Below are 15049 nucleotides of genomic sequence, written 5' to 3' on the forward strand. Positions count from 1 at the left end.
GATTTTACTTTGCATCCTCACATACAGTACTGGTGACTATAATAGCGTTATGTATTCTCTTCCATCCTTGCAAATCGGGTTAAATGCAATTTTGTGCTCATCCTATAGGGCTCTTCCAATATCAAGAAGATGTTTCGACCTTGAATTATGTTGGAAAATTTTGTCTAAGAATATTGTTAATGGCCACATTTGATGTCAAATTAAACAGAATCCACTCATTTTTTGGGTTAAATTTTATTGGAATTTAATCTTCAAAATAAATATTTAATATGAAACATTAACATGATTTAAATAAATTATGGTGAATGAGAAATTGATCTCAGATAACCTGTGATTAACATATTTCGATGAAACTCGAAACCCTCAATGAGAACTTTATCCCATGTAGCAAAGAAACAAAAAATTCTTAGGTGTTTGTTTAGTGAAAAGTTGAAAAGTTAAAATTAAATCCAAAAAGCATCCAAGCTTTTAAAAGAAAAAAAGTTCTAAGCAAAGTGAGTTTTGGGCTTAAACACGGCCCGACCCATGCTTGGGCTTGGGTTCTAGTTTATTGTGAAATAATATTTTAGGTTACAAGAGATTATTTTTTGTCAATTGAATTTTGAACTTGGGCTTGGTCCATAAAGAATTATTTCTTCATGCCCATTATTTTGTCTAGTCTAGTCCATGAATGTTAACACTTGAACACTCTCTTCTATAAGCAGTTTTTGCAAATTTGAATAGTTTTTTTAGCTCAAAAATCATATTTATAGCAAAACATTTAGGTTTAATTATTGATTTATAGTGACTAATCTAACATTGATAATGGTAGGAATTAATTCTAATTATTATCATAATCAATTCTTTAACCTTTTACTTTTCAAAATCCACTATAAATTGGGAGGAGGGGGGTGTATGAAGGGTTTCTTACAAGTTTTTCAAGATTCTTGCGCATTCTTTCTCATCTTATTTTTAGTGTGTTTCTTCTCTTTTTATGTTATGGTTTTTCTTCCAAATCTAGAGCTTAGGTTCACTTTGTTGAGATATAATTAAGCTCTTTACTTTAGTTTAAAGACCTTGTTTAGAAGGCATCTAAACTAAGGTGGTAATGTTAGAATCTTGAGAGGTATATTACAAACATTCTTTGTACCAAGAGAGGAAATGATCCATCATTAACAATAACAAAAGCTTCATTATTTTAAATTGCTTCAATAAATAAATACACTTATTTGCTTTTATTTGAAACTTGGATATTTTATATTATTAGTATGTATGCTAAGACTTTATTTTGATATAAATCGCAAGTTTGGTATATGTTTAGTATGCATGGTAAAATCTTTATTTTTTTTATTGATAACTTGTTTTTTATAAGTTATGCTTTTACATGCTTATAGTTTTAAACATGTATAAACTCTAGTATTTTCTTGGATAACTCTTGTGTAATATGCCTTTATGATGATAAACTAAATAATCTATGTTAATTATTTTAAGATATAAAATCTTAAGACTTTAGTTGCATGTTATTTGTTTAGTGAATATGTGTGTATTTTAGTGGTATGCTTCTTTGTTTAAACAAAACTCTATTAGCATGATGCATGTTAAAAAGATCTAAAACTATTTATTTTGTTTTATCTTATTTTGTTGAAAAAGTTCTTTGCATGCTTTAATACATGTTATCTTTTAAAAGAATTTTTTTGTGTGTTAATATGTTTATACATGTTTTGCAAACTTGTTGGTATGATCATGCTATTTGTTTATCTTGCTCTTTTTTTATGCATGTTAATATTTATATCCTTTTGAACTACAATAAACAAAAGTGTTTATTTTTTTTATCTTGTATAGTTTAAATATTTTTGTTTTTGAAGTTGCTTTATTACAAGTTTTTATTTTATATATTGAATGTTGGCCAAAATATTTATAAATAGTATTGACTATTATTTATTTATTTTTATAGATTTTATCATGTCTTATACACATTCTACTCAAGATTTAGTTGTCCCAACCATTGTTGCTTTAGCAAGTACTACTTTGGTAGTGAAGATTCCACCAACACCTTCTATAATACATGGTGAGAAATCTGAATAAGTTCAATGGATTGAACTTTAAGAAGTGACAATAAAATATGCTATTTCATTTGACCACTTTAAACTTGACAAAGTTTTTGATTGAGATAATACCACAATCATTAAAAAATAAATATGATCGTACTATTATGGTGGTTGTGGATGTATGAAATCATATTGCTTTTGTGTGTAAAAACTACATCTTGAATGAATTAGACAATACATTATATGATGTGTATAGTTTAATTAAGAGTGCAAAAGTACTATGGAAAGCTATATATAAAAAGTACAGGGTTGAAAATGTAGGTATGGAGAAATTCATAATCAAACAATTTCTAAATTTCAAGATGGTTGATTCAATGACCATGATGAGCCAAGTTCAAGAGTTCAAACTCATCTTACATGATATACATGTTGAAGATATATATATATATATATATATATATATATATATATGAGTCCTTCTAAATGGATGCAATCATTGAAAAATTATCACCATCATGAAAATACATAAGAACTATCTTAAACATAAGCGCAAAGAGATGAGAATTGAAGACCACATTTTAAGGTTAAGGATAGAAGAAGATAATAAGTTATCCTAAAAAAGATCAACTTTTATAGTGCCTAAAAAACAAATGTTGTGGAACAAGTGGTAAAGTCCCACAACAAAAATTAAAAGAAGAAGCTTGTTATGAAAAAGAAATGAATCACAAAGAAGTTCAATGGCAAATGCTTTATCTGCAGCAATATTAGGCATCTAGCAAAAAATTATAAAAATAAAGATTAATAAGGAAACCCTAAGAAAAAGATTGCTCAAGCTAATGTCAACGAGGTTTATCAACTCATTAATGAAGTTTCTTTTAAGATATGTTTCCATGAAATGAAGCATGAAAAAATCTTTTACTTGAAAGAACAATTAAGGCTAACTCATGTAATCACCAACAATAAAAAGTTGAGAGATAAATATAAATCTAGATATCTAGTCTTCAAACACGGTCATGGACTAAGTTGTATTTAATAAATTTGTTTATTGGAACTAATTTTTTATATTAATAAAATGATAACAAAAAATATTGATGCAACCATATTATTCGATAGTTTTACCCATATTTACCTAGTATTTTGCCTATGTTCTATATATAAAATACCTTGATATTCTTTATTTTATGTTTTGAAGACATTTTTGGATGTAAGATTAAAAAAGAAGTAAATTGGAGATAATTGCCAGATTTGACCTCTGATCGATGTTTTGTGCGGAGCTTGAGCTCTAGAGGTCGAAATGAAGTGATTTCAATGGAATTAGAAAGCTAACACACATACTTTTTATAAATATATGGAAAGAAAAATAAAAAGAGAAAGAGCATGGAAATTGCAACCTTCAAAGACAAATCTTGTATTCTACTAGTGTTGACCTTCAGATATTCCTACTTGAATATCTTGAGTTAGAGAAGTCCATTTGATGCAAACTCAATTTTGAGGGATTCCTGACTAGAAGACATATCCTCCTACCAAATTGTAGCAAAAAAAGAGCTCATATGAGAGAGATATGAGTTTTTTAAGATGACACATAAATTCTACTAGTAGACAGGTTTTGTGAAGAAACAAGTCCAATTTACTTTCCAAAGCATCAAAACCGACATCCAAGTATTTATTTCGAAAATTTAGCTCCTTTTAATCTAAAGTCAAAGCTTGAAGATTTTATGCAAGGCTATTTCTTATTTTTTAGAAAAATAGTTACTGTACTACTTAAATGTAAATTGTCTACTTAGAAAAGTACTATTTTGTAAGAAAGAGGGATTAGAGTTTCCTATCAAATATAAAGAAAGAGAGAAAGGAAGAGAGGGGTGGCCAAAAAGAAAAGAAAAACTTACCCTTTCCTCCTAGACCTAAAATCATGAATTCATATTTTTTTATATTAGTTTTTCAATAGACAAGGCTAAGTTCTTTTTCTTGGTTGCAAGGATACAAAAACCTTCAAATTTCAAGAATAGTGAGATCTATTTTACATTTTCTTTTCAATTTCTATGATGAGTATGGGTATATTTTTTTGTGATTGTTTAGTTTGATTGTTAGAGGTGACTCTAATTTATTATTTTAACCAATCTACTGCTAAGTTTGCTATCAAAACCAAAGTTGTGATATATGAACTTGTGAAGCATCTGAGTTTAATAATAGTGGCGGATATATGTTATTAATTTTAGGGAAAACATTCGATCAAATCAAACATAGACCGCAAATAGTTATGTTGTCTAGTTCTTAAGGCTGCCATTAAATTTAATTACTAGTGCAGACACTGTAATTGTTTAATGGTTATGGTTAGTTACATTACGAATCGTTTAACTAACTAATGTTAAGAAAAGATAAATATTCAGAATATAAATTAACGTTTTGTTTCCATGATCGGTTTTGATTTCTGTAGGTGGACGTCTACTTGAAATCAATGTTTGTTCTCTTGATAATTTTATGATTTATTTAATTTAGCTTGATTGTTTTGTTCTGTTATAGCCTAGATAACCTCAAAACTCCTTCCAATTGCATATTATGTAGCATAAAAATCTGAATTAAACATTTCTCATGGGATCAACCCCTTAATTGCTCTCTACTATCTTTTTTATTTATGTTAGGGTAATTAATTTGTATTACTGCAACAGCGCAACAAATACAAGTACAAAAAGACGATTGAACAAAATAAGTAAAATTTAAATGATATTGCATAATTTTTTTTAAATAATATCAATTAAAATTGAATATCCGCTAGATCAGGGATCCCACATATATAGTAAATTGATACATTTTAATTAATTTACATTCAAATAAAAAGGAAAGAAAAATAAAAATCTAAAAAGGGCCAAGAACTTGGGCTAATATATCCTAATACACTTTGCCCATTAATATAAAAGGCCATGCACTTGAACCTGCAAGGCTAGGTCTGTGCACCTGCCTTTTCATTTTTAATTTATTTCTATTGTTATTTACCTCTAGTTTTTAAGGAAAAAAGGTAATCGGCGCATCATTTACTTGCCCAAAATTCAACTACCATAATGATAGCTGGAAATCAGGGGATGTTTTTTTTTTTGTCTAAAAATCCTTTTCCAACTCATTCTCACATAAACAAACCTAATAAACACCCTTAAAGAATAAAAAATACTAGTTTATCAACCCACAAAACCAAAAAAACTGTCCGAAAACACAAAATCAAATCAATAAAAATTTGTCTCTCTCGACCCTGATCTATCTTGACAAACTAGATAGAGGTGTTTAACAGTTTTATGCCTATAAAATATATATCTAGATTTACCATTATATATATTACTTTGTGCTCTTCCAATTATTGATTAACTATTGTAATTGACACAAATAGCTAGCATTAGTTATGACTAATATATAATATCCTCTAAAAAGTTTTGTAGTCATTCGATTTCCTCTCTAGCTTTATTAAGAGCAATAAACTCTGACTCCATCATATATTTTAACATACATATTTGTTTAGAGGATTTTCATAACACAATTTCTCCATCAAGTGTAAAGTTATAACCATTTATGGATTTCGAGTCGTTAGTGTCAGATATCCGATTAGCATCACTATACCTTTCTAATTTCATTGGGTAACCAATGTAGTGTAACCTATAGTTCAAAGTATACCTTAAATACTTGAGTACTTTTTTTTTTTCCTTTCAATGATGCATACTTGAATTAGTTATAAATTTACTAAGTTTGCTAACCCGGTAAACAATATCAGGCCTTGTGCAGTTCATAACATACATTAGGCTTCCAATTATTTGAACGTATTCCAATTGATTTATTCTTTTACCTCTATTCTTGTATACACACACACACACACACACACACACACACACACACATTTATGTCAATTGATGTTTGACAATGCTATTTTCATGTTTATAAAATTTTATCAAGAATTTTCTTAACACTATGAGATTTGGATAATGCCAATCAATTAGATGTCCTAAATTTTTTTTTATTTTTTGTGTGATATTTGCAACACTCAAGTCTTTCATTTCAAACTTTTTAGTTAAATTTTTTTCATAGACTTGATTATGTAATCATTGCTACCCAAAATTATCACATCGTCCATATAAAGACATACAATGACATAAATTGTATCTATGTATTTCACATAGACACATTTATTAATTTTGTTAATTTGGAACTCATCTGACAACATAACCTTGTTACGTTTTTCATGCCATTGTTTAGATGTTTGTTTCAAAGCATATAATGATTTGACAAGCTTACAAACTTTCTTTTCTTGTCTATTGACAGCAAATCCCTTGACAATGTAAACCTCCTCATGAAGATACTATTTAAGAAAGTTGTGTTTACATCTATTTGATGTCTTTTAAGTTTTTTAATTGCTACAATGACTATTAACATTTGTATGAAGTTGTTCTTGACATATGTGAACATGTATCAAAATAATCCACACTTTTTCATTAGTTAAGACTTTTAACAACAAGTCTAGCTTTATATTTGTCAATAAGGCCATTGACTTTCATCTTTCTTTTGAAAATCCATTTATGACCTAATAGTTTACTTTCAGGAGAAAGATCCACAATTTCTTATTTATAGTTATTCATAATAAATCTAATTTCACTGTTAGCTATCTCATTCCAATAGAAAACTTCTAAATAGGCATTGCCTCATAGTAGATTTGAGGTTTGTTTTCTAAGAAATATGTTAGAAAATCATGACCATCTATCTTTGAATTTTCTAGTTTAGTTTGATTATCATTAACCTTTTTTTTGTAGTTATTGGTTCAAATGATTCTTAATTTATTTAATTAAATTCATGCATTTGCTTTTCAATTTATCCAACCCATTCATTTTTTATGTGTTATATTTATCCAACCCTAATGCCACCTTCCATGACGGTGTTTGAATCATCTTGATGTCCCCTTCATGATACAGTGATGTGTGTGGCAAACAAGTGTTTGATTTAGTGCTGACAACCATTTTTTTTTTCTCTCCTTCTTAATTTCCCTACCTACCCCTTCAAATTTTCAAAGCAGATCTTCAATTTGTTATCCCTTTAGCTTTGGTCCATGTTATTCAGATTGCCATTTGTTTGATTTAGAATAATTTATAAAATTTGAATTGCTTTTCAATTTCATCCCCTTTTAATTTTTTTTTATCATATTTGGTCCCCAATCTTTTGATTGCTATTTGTTTTATTTTATATAATTTTAAATTGATTGTTTTTGCAATTTCATCATCCTTAAGTTTTTTCCCTATCAAATTCAATCCTCTTTCTTTTGATTGCTATTTTTTTTTTTACTTTGGCAATTTTTAAATTTTTTGTATTTCATCATGGGACATTATATTGGCTAAGAAATGAGCTTCTTGGTTAAGCCTAAGTTTAGAATTTCACAAGTTACGAGTTTTATAGATTAACCTAGGTTTATGATGTTCGCCCATGTTTGCTTAGGTTTTTTTTTAACTCATGTTTTTTTCAGTTTCAGACTTCAATATTTATTCAATTGGATATGGATCTCCATTATTTTTATTTATTTACTTTCTATATAATTTTTCATTGATTTAAAAATTGGTATGAGTTATCTCGGTTCTTTTTATTTGTCTTTCTTTGTTGAATTTACTTTAGTAAATTTTTAAATTTGATATTTTTTTTCTGATTTCATTATTTAACATTATATTTGTCGATACACGACGTCGGACGATGACTCCCACTTTTTGTTTATTTAACAAAAAAGTTTTTTTTTCTTGACTGGGGGAAATGAAGATTTTATTGGAGTCGTCATTTAGTAATTTGAGGGAAACTAGAAATTTCAAATTAGACACTGGTCCCAGAGATTCAGGTACGGGGTTAGTTATGATTAAGGGAAGGTAGACACCTTCCTTAAAACATCCTTTCAAGAGAAAGGATACCCTTACTTGTGTGTTTTTTATTTGATTCAAATGCTATTATATTTTGGGCTTATTTGCAATTTTTTTTAATGGTTAGCGTCGGTCCCTAAAAATAGGAGACATGTTAAAAATGACATCAGTCCCTAAAAATTAGGAGACTCGTCTAAAATAATAACGTTTATCCCTAAAAAGAAGAGTTAAGTCTGAGTTACCAAAAGAAATAATAATGGACATAATTCATATTTGGTATTTTAAATTTTTGACATCGGTCCTTTTCTAAAAATAAAGAGACGTGTCGACATATAATATTCATAGGAGACACGTCAAAAAATGACACTAGTTCCTAATAAAATAGGAGACTTATTTAAAATATTGATGTTTGTCCCTAAAAAGAAGAATTACGTCTGAGTTACTAAAAGAAATAATAAACATAATTCATATTTGGTATTTAAATTTTTGACATCGATCCTTTTTTTTTTTCAAAAAAGAGAGGTCGGTAGTTCATGTTAGGGATTATATCTCGGCTGCTTACAGTAATTCCCATCATGGGATTTCAAGACCAATATCTCAGGCTATTAAGGGAGGGGCTCGCAGAAATGCAAGTCCTTTGGTTGATCAAGATGAGCTTAGCATGATTGACTATGACAGCGATGATGTTGAGAAACAGGGAGAGTTATTGCAGACTGACACTAATCTCCATGGTGATAAAGATTCTAGATGGATTTCAGTGTCTCATGCTTATATGGAAGATGATGGTGTTAGTCCATTGTACCACAGTACTCCACATGGTGGGCACGATCATCATGGTCATGAATTATCCCGTAGTAGACATGATGATTTCCTCAGTGCTTATGAAGCTAATCGATCAACCAGTCGTGATTACGTTCCCGGTAAAAATCCATATGATGACATTGATCAGGCTTCGGAGTATGAAGATGAAGATTATGATGAGGAGGATGATGACAACGAAGAAGCAGCACGAAGGCAAGTAGGGTTGTTTAGTCTGTTCAAATACTCGACGAAATGGGATATGGTTCTTGTGTTTTTGGGTTGTGTAGGAGCTCTCATAAATGGAGGATCTCTTCCATGGTATTCTTATTTTTTCGGAGATTTTGTGAACAGGATTGCGAAGCACTCTGATGATAATATGATGAAAGAAGTGGAGAGGGTAAGCGTTTTCATTTGTGTTCATACAATTTCCTCTCCTTCCACAATTTTGCAGGACAAATTTTTTGATGCCTTGAAAATATTGGTTTCAGATGCACATTAATTAACATTATTTTTTGTTTTGATTATTATTATTACTGTTTTAATTTGCAATGGCAGATATGTCTGCTTATGACTGGAGTAGCAGCATTAGTTGTGGTTGGAGCCTATTTAGGTAAGTGGGAGATTATTAAATGAACTCTGAATAACAACAGCATCAGCAATTTACTTTGTCGCTATCCATTTTATGGTTTTACAACAGTGTCTTTATCGTCAAGAAAGTTGACATAAATCACTTTGCCTAAACATAATTTCTCTCTTTCGGGTGAAACAGAAATCACTTGTTGGAGATTAGTTGGAGAACGATCAGCTCATCGAATAAGAAACTTGTATCTGAGCGCAGTTCCAAGGCAAGATATCACTTTCTATGAAACAAAAGTCAGCACTAGTGATATTATGCATGGAATTTCAAGTGATGGTGCACAAATCCAAGAAGTGATGGGGGAGAAGGTCAATCCTACCTTTCCTTTCCTTTGTTATTTGTCTGGAATATGTGTAATACATATAATATGATTACTTTATCATTAAGTACTAATTTTATGCTCTTAACTTGCCCATAATTTAAGCCTGCAGCGTGTTTTTTTCAGTTAACAGGCCGGCTAAATTGTTTTTGACTAGATCATGGTAGACTATTAGTGCTGATATGCAGTGGATCTTTTTATCATATTTGCAGATGGCACATTTCATCCAACATACATTTACCTTCATTTGCGGTTATTGTGTCGGGTTCTTAAGGTCATGGAAGGTATCTCTGGTGGTTTCGTCAGTCACTCCATTAACGATGTTTTGTGGCATTGCTTATAAGGCCATTTATGTCGGTCTAGCTACAAAAAAAGAGGTATGACACTAAGTTCAAGGACTCAGATATGCATTATTTCAATTACTTGGAAGAATATAGTGGACAATTGTTTTTGGCTTGTTATAATGGTAGGTTTCTTATCGGAAAGCTGGTGGCGTAGCTGAGCAGGCAATCAGTTCAATTAGAACTGTATTTTCTTTTGTTGCTGAGGATAAGTTGGCCAGGAAATATGCTGATTTATTGATGAAGTCGGTGCCTATCGGTGCAAAGATTGGGTTTGCTAAGGGTGCTGGAATGGGAGTTATTTACTTGGTTACCTACTCGACATGGGCACTGGCCTTTTGGTATGGATCTATCCTGGTTGCAAGGAAAGAGATAAGTGGAGGTGATGCAATAGCTTGCTTCTTTGGTGTCAATGTAGGGGGAAGGTAATCATGTCTTAAATTCTCGTCATCAAATGCTGTCTGTATGTTTGTTTGCTGATGAGATTTTAATCTTTTCAAGCCATAACTCTGAAAGCATGATTAAAGACATGAATTATTGTCTGGATTTTTGTGACAGAGGATTGGCATTGTCTCTATCATATTTTGCTCAATTTGCGCAAGGCACAGTAGCAGCAACCAGAGTATATGAAATTATAGACAGAATTCCTGATATAGATCCTTACAGCCCCCATGGGAGGATACTGTCAACTGTTGGTGGAAGGATCGAGTTCAAAGGCGTTACTTTTCCTTACCCATCGCGTCCTGAAACTGTAATTCTCCGCTCTCTTATCTAGTTATTCCATCCGCAAAGACTCTTGCACTGGTTGGTGCTAGTGGTGGTGGCAAGTCCACCGTTTTTGCTCTCATAGAGAGGTTCTACGATCCCATCAATGGTAAGCTCCTCATCATCGTACTCCTATCATATTGGACTTGGCTCAGAAATGGAGGCTATATCAGTGAGACAATATGAAGCATCTAATGGGGTTGAGTTCTTCATATTATTGCAGGAGTAGTAACCTTGGACGGTAATGACCTGAGGACACTGCAAGTCAAGTGGCTAAGAGGTCAAATAGGCATGGTTGGGCAGGAGCCAGTTCTGTTTGCCACCAGCATACTAGAAAATGTGATGATGGGAAAGGAGAATGCCACAAAGAAAGATGCAATCAATGCTTGCATTGCTTCCAATGCTCACAGCTTTATCTCTGGCCTTCCCTTTGGCTATGACACTCAGGTACCTTAGCACTATCACAACCATATTATTGCATAATTTAAAATTTACAGTAAAATATCTGCACAAGCACATATGGTTTAATTCTTACCAGGAAAGCTACTTATGGACAGGTTGGAGATAGGGGAACCCAACTCTCAGGGGGACAAAAACAGAGAATTGCACTAGCTAGAGCTATGATTAAGAATCCTAGAATCCTTCTTTTAGATGAGCCCACCAGTGCTCTGGACCCAGAGTCTGAATCTGTTGTTCAGCAAGCCATCGATAAGATATCCACGGGCAGAACAACCATTGTCATTGCTCATAGGCTAGCGACAGTAAGAAATGCCAACACCATTGCTGTTCTTGATCAAGGCTCTGTTGTTGAAATTGGTGACCATCGCCAGCTAATGGAAAATGCTGGTGCCTACTATGACCTTGTCAAACTTGCTTCTGAAGCTGTTTCAAAATCTGCATTGAAACAGGAGGATGCTGCCAAGGATATGGAGTTCTCTATTTACGAGAAATCTGTTGATTTGAGATCTAAGAATGCATTTGAAACCTCAAAATCAAGGTACTTAAAATCAATGCACTTAAAATCAATGCAAGCAGAGAATCAACAAGAGGAGGAAATGCAGGAAAGTGCAAAGCCAAGAAAGTATCAACTCTCAGAAATTTGGGGTCTTCAGAGACCAGAGATTGTCAAGCTTCTTCTGGGCTTCCTTTTGGGTATGCATGCCGGTGCAATACTTTCAGTCTTTCCTTACCTTCTAGGCGAAGCCCTTACAATCTACTTTGAAGATAACAAATTCAAACTGAAGAGAGATGTTGGACGCCTCTGTTTAATACTTGTAGGTCTTGGACTTGGTTGCATTATTTCTATGACAGGCCAGCAAGGTTTATGCGGATGGGCAGGAACAAAACTTACCGTGAGAATACGGGACCTCTTATTTCGATCTATACTAAAACAAGAACCTGGTTGGTTTGATTTCGAAGAAAATTCCGTAGGAGTACTTGTTTCAAAGCTCTCAATTGATTGTATCAGTTTCCGATCCGTTCTTGGTGATAGACTCTCAGTCTTGTTAATGGGTATAAGTTCAGCGGCTGTTGGTCTTGGTCTGTCATTTTATCTGCAATGGCGATTGGCTCTTTTGGCTGCAGCACTAACTCCTTTCACTCTTGGTGCAAGCTACTTGAGTTTGATCATAAATGTTGGACCAAAACTAGATAATAGCTCTTATGCCAAAGCCACGGGAGCTATGCTAGGTGTCACGGGGGTAATTTTTCGCAACGAAATTCAACCTGTGCGGCAACCTAGTCCCTCACTAGACTCAGCCTTCTCTCGCCACTCCCACTCGTGTTTGCCTAGTAACTAAGCAAGCGGAATACACAAGCAAGAATAACAATCATAGTGCACAACAAGCTTTACAGGAACTCTTTCCCAACCTTTATTAATCTCATACACAAAGAAAACTATACACAAATCCGTATGTGTGCTATGCACAAAGATTACATGCTACACAAGCTACCTCTAACTAGTGTTCTTGCATGCCCCTACATGTTGGACATCCCCACCCGAATGCCCTTACATTTTGAACATTTCCACCCGAACGCTCTCTACATTTGGAACACTCTCACCCAAATGCTCTCCCTACACACAAGAGCTGCATCTTGTATTTATAGACAAGCAAAGGAGCTGCAAAGGCTCCTCCCCATTATCCCCTATTTTCGGGACCTAGTGGAGCACTACCTCTCCCCCACGCTCCCATGTTTTCAGGACATGGTGGAGCACTACCTCACACCCATTATCCCATGTTTTCAGGGCATAGTGGCCCGGACAGCACCCAAGTTATGCTCCCATGTTCTGCCTCCCATGAAGCTGCCACTTCCCCCATTTTCGGGCTGTCTGCTTGCCAGCCCCAGCTGCCAGTTTCTGCTGCGTCAGCTGCTGACTTAGAAGGTCCATCACCTAAGTCCCACGTCCATGCCAAGTCACAAGCTCAAAGACTCGCATAGACCATTGCATGCTGCCTGCCGAATTCATTTCTGCCTATGCAAGGCTGCCGCAATCCATCACTGCCGAATTCTAGGCAGTGTGCCTTTGTTGGCGCGTCCCAGCGCCTAGAGCTCTTTTCCTATGCCTTGGACAGTCCTTCGCCCAAGTTTCCAATCGTGCCCAGTCGAGTCCCTGACTTGCACAATTTGCTGCGCGCTGCCGAATCCGCATCTGCGTGCAGGCTGCCAATTCCTGCGCTGCCGAATTCGCATATGCGTGCAGGCTGCCAATCTCTGCGTTGCCGAATTCGCATCTGCGTGCAGGCTGTTCCTGCCTACGCTGCCGAATTCTGCGATAGCCCCAATTCTCGTCAGCCTACCTCCTGACGAGGCTTGGACAGTCCCTTGTCCAGCCCATGTTCGTTAACAATCTTCGCTGCCGATTTTCCTTTGACGAACCTACAGCTGCATAAATCTGCGCTGCCGATTTCTCGCACTGATGGCATGGCTGCCAGCACCCTTAGGCCTTGTTTTGGCCAGCCAGCCGAAGCGTGCACCTCGTGCACATTTGACACTGTGACACTAGGCCTTCTCATTTATTTAACCTTTAAAAGATAGTCTAATCTATCTTATGTTAGGCAATAACCTCTCTTACTTTGCTCCTCTTATTCATCTAACACCTTTTATAATAGGCACACATCATGAAAGTCTACCAAAAACAAATGATTGTTAAAAATAATAGTGATAAATTAAAATAATAAGATCAGACAAGAGAAATTTTTTTATATGGAGGGCCATTTATCTAGTAAGGGTTTAATGACTATTGTAGCGCTCATCAGACATCATTAGGTTATCTGAAGGAATGATCAGAAGCCTCTCTAGGCACTTCATCATCTCTAAGCCATCCTTTTATATAGGATAACCTTTATGGACTGCCTTTCCTCCTTGGCCAAAAATATCCTCAAGCTCAAGTTGTCCAACTCCTAGTAAAGCATCCTGGGTAAAAGTCCCAACAGCTGAAGAGGTCTTTGCAGGTAAAACCAAGGGTGAAGGAATTGACAGTGCCATGATAAGATAAGTCTATGGAACTGAGGCTATAACGCTAGATTCTATAAGGGTGGAGACCTTTTTTCTTGTAAAATGAGTAACATGACTCGTAATCACTTTAGGAGGGGTCAACTCCTTTTGATCCTCAGCTACGGGGGAACGACTTCCCCTATTAACTTTGGCCTTCAACTCCACAAGAGTAGTGGCTTCACTCATTAACTCATCAAGAGGGATAACAAGCTCATCTATGTTGATAAGGTCATTTTCAGTCTCTTCTCTGGTCTTAGCTCCATTCAAGTTAAGAGATAAAAAACCCTTTATCAACGCAAATAATATTGTTAAAGTTTTTTCTTATCCTTCAAATGTTAAACCTGCACAAAAATAAAGTTAGAGGTGAATATTTAGATTCATAAAAATAAAAGATAAAGAAGATGCATACTTTGTAACAAAGCCTAGTAATGCCCTGTATCCATCTTATTAACATCATACTCGGTTGAGGTCGAGATCAACACAAAATAAATTTTTTCCTCATCCAAGCTCAGACAAGGTCTCTTGTTCACTTTATAAGGAGAAACTCTGGTAGTGGACACAACCCTAAACTTCTTGCATTTCATCTTTAAGGCTAATCGTTCCATTATATCTCTTTATCAGTCACCTCCCCCTCTATTTTGTTGCATTCCATCTTTGGGGCTAATTGTCTTATTATATCTCTTTATCAGTCATCTTCCCCTCTACTTCTAGAAGTGTGTAGGCTTGCCTTGCAAGGTCCTTTTCATAGATCAAGTGGGTTTTTGGCGAAGGTAAAAAACTAGTGAACATCATTGCTG

The 15049-nt window shown here is 34.2% G+C and overlaps 1 pseudogene; it reads left to right on the top strand.

The window, feature by feature from the left end:
• The first annotated feature begins 1941 nt into the window (after positions 1 to 1941).
• Positions 1942 to 12746, top strand: LOC133700134 (ABC transporter B family member 1-like; annotated as a pseudogene).
• Positions 12747 to 15049: the final 2303 nt, after the last annotated feature.

Source organism: Populus nigra, chromosome 7 (assembly GCF_951802175.1).
Source record: "Populus nigra chromosome 7, ddPopNigr1.1, whole genome shotgun sequence".
Classification (NCBI taxonomy): Eukaryota; Viridiplantae; Streptophyta; class Magnoliopsida; order Malpighiales; family Salicaceae; genus Populus; species Populus nigra.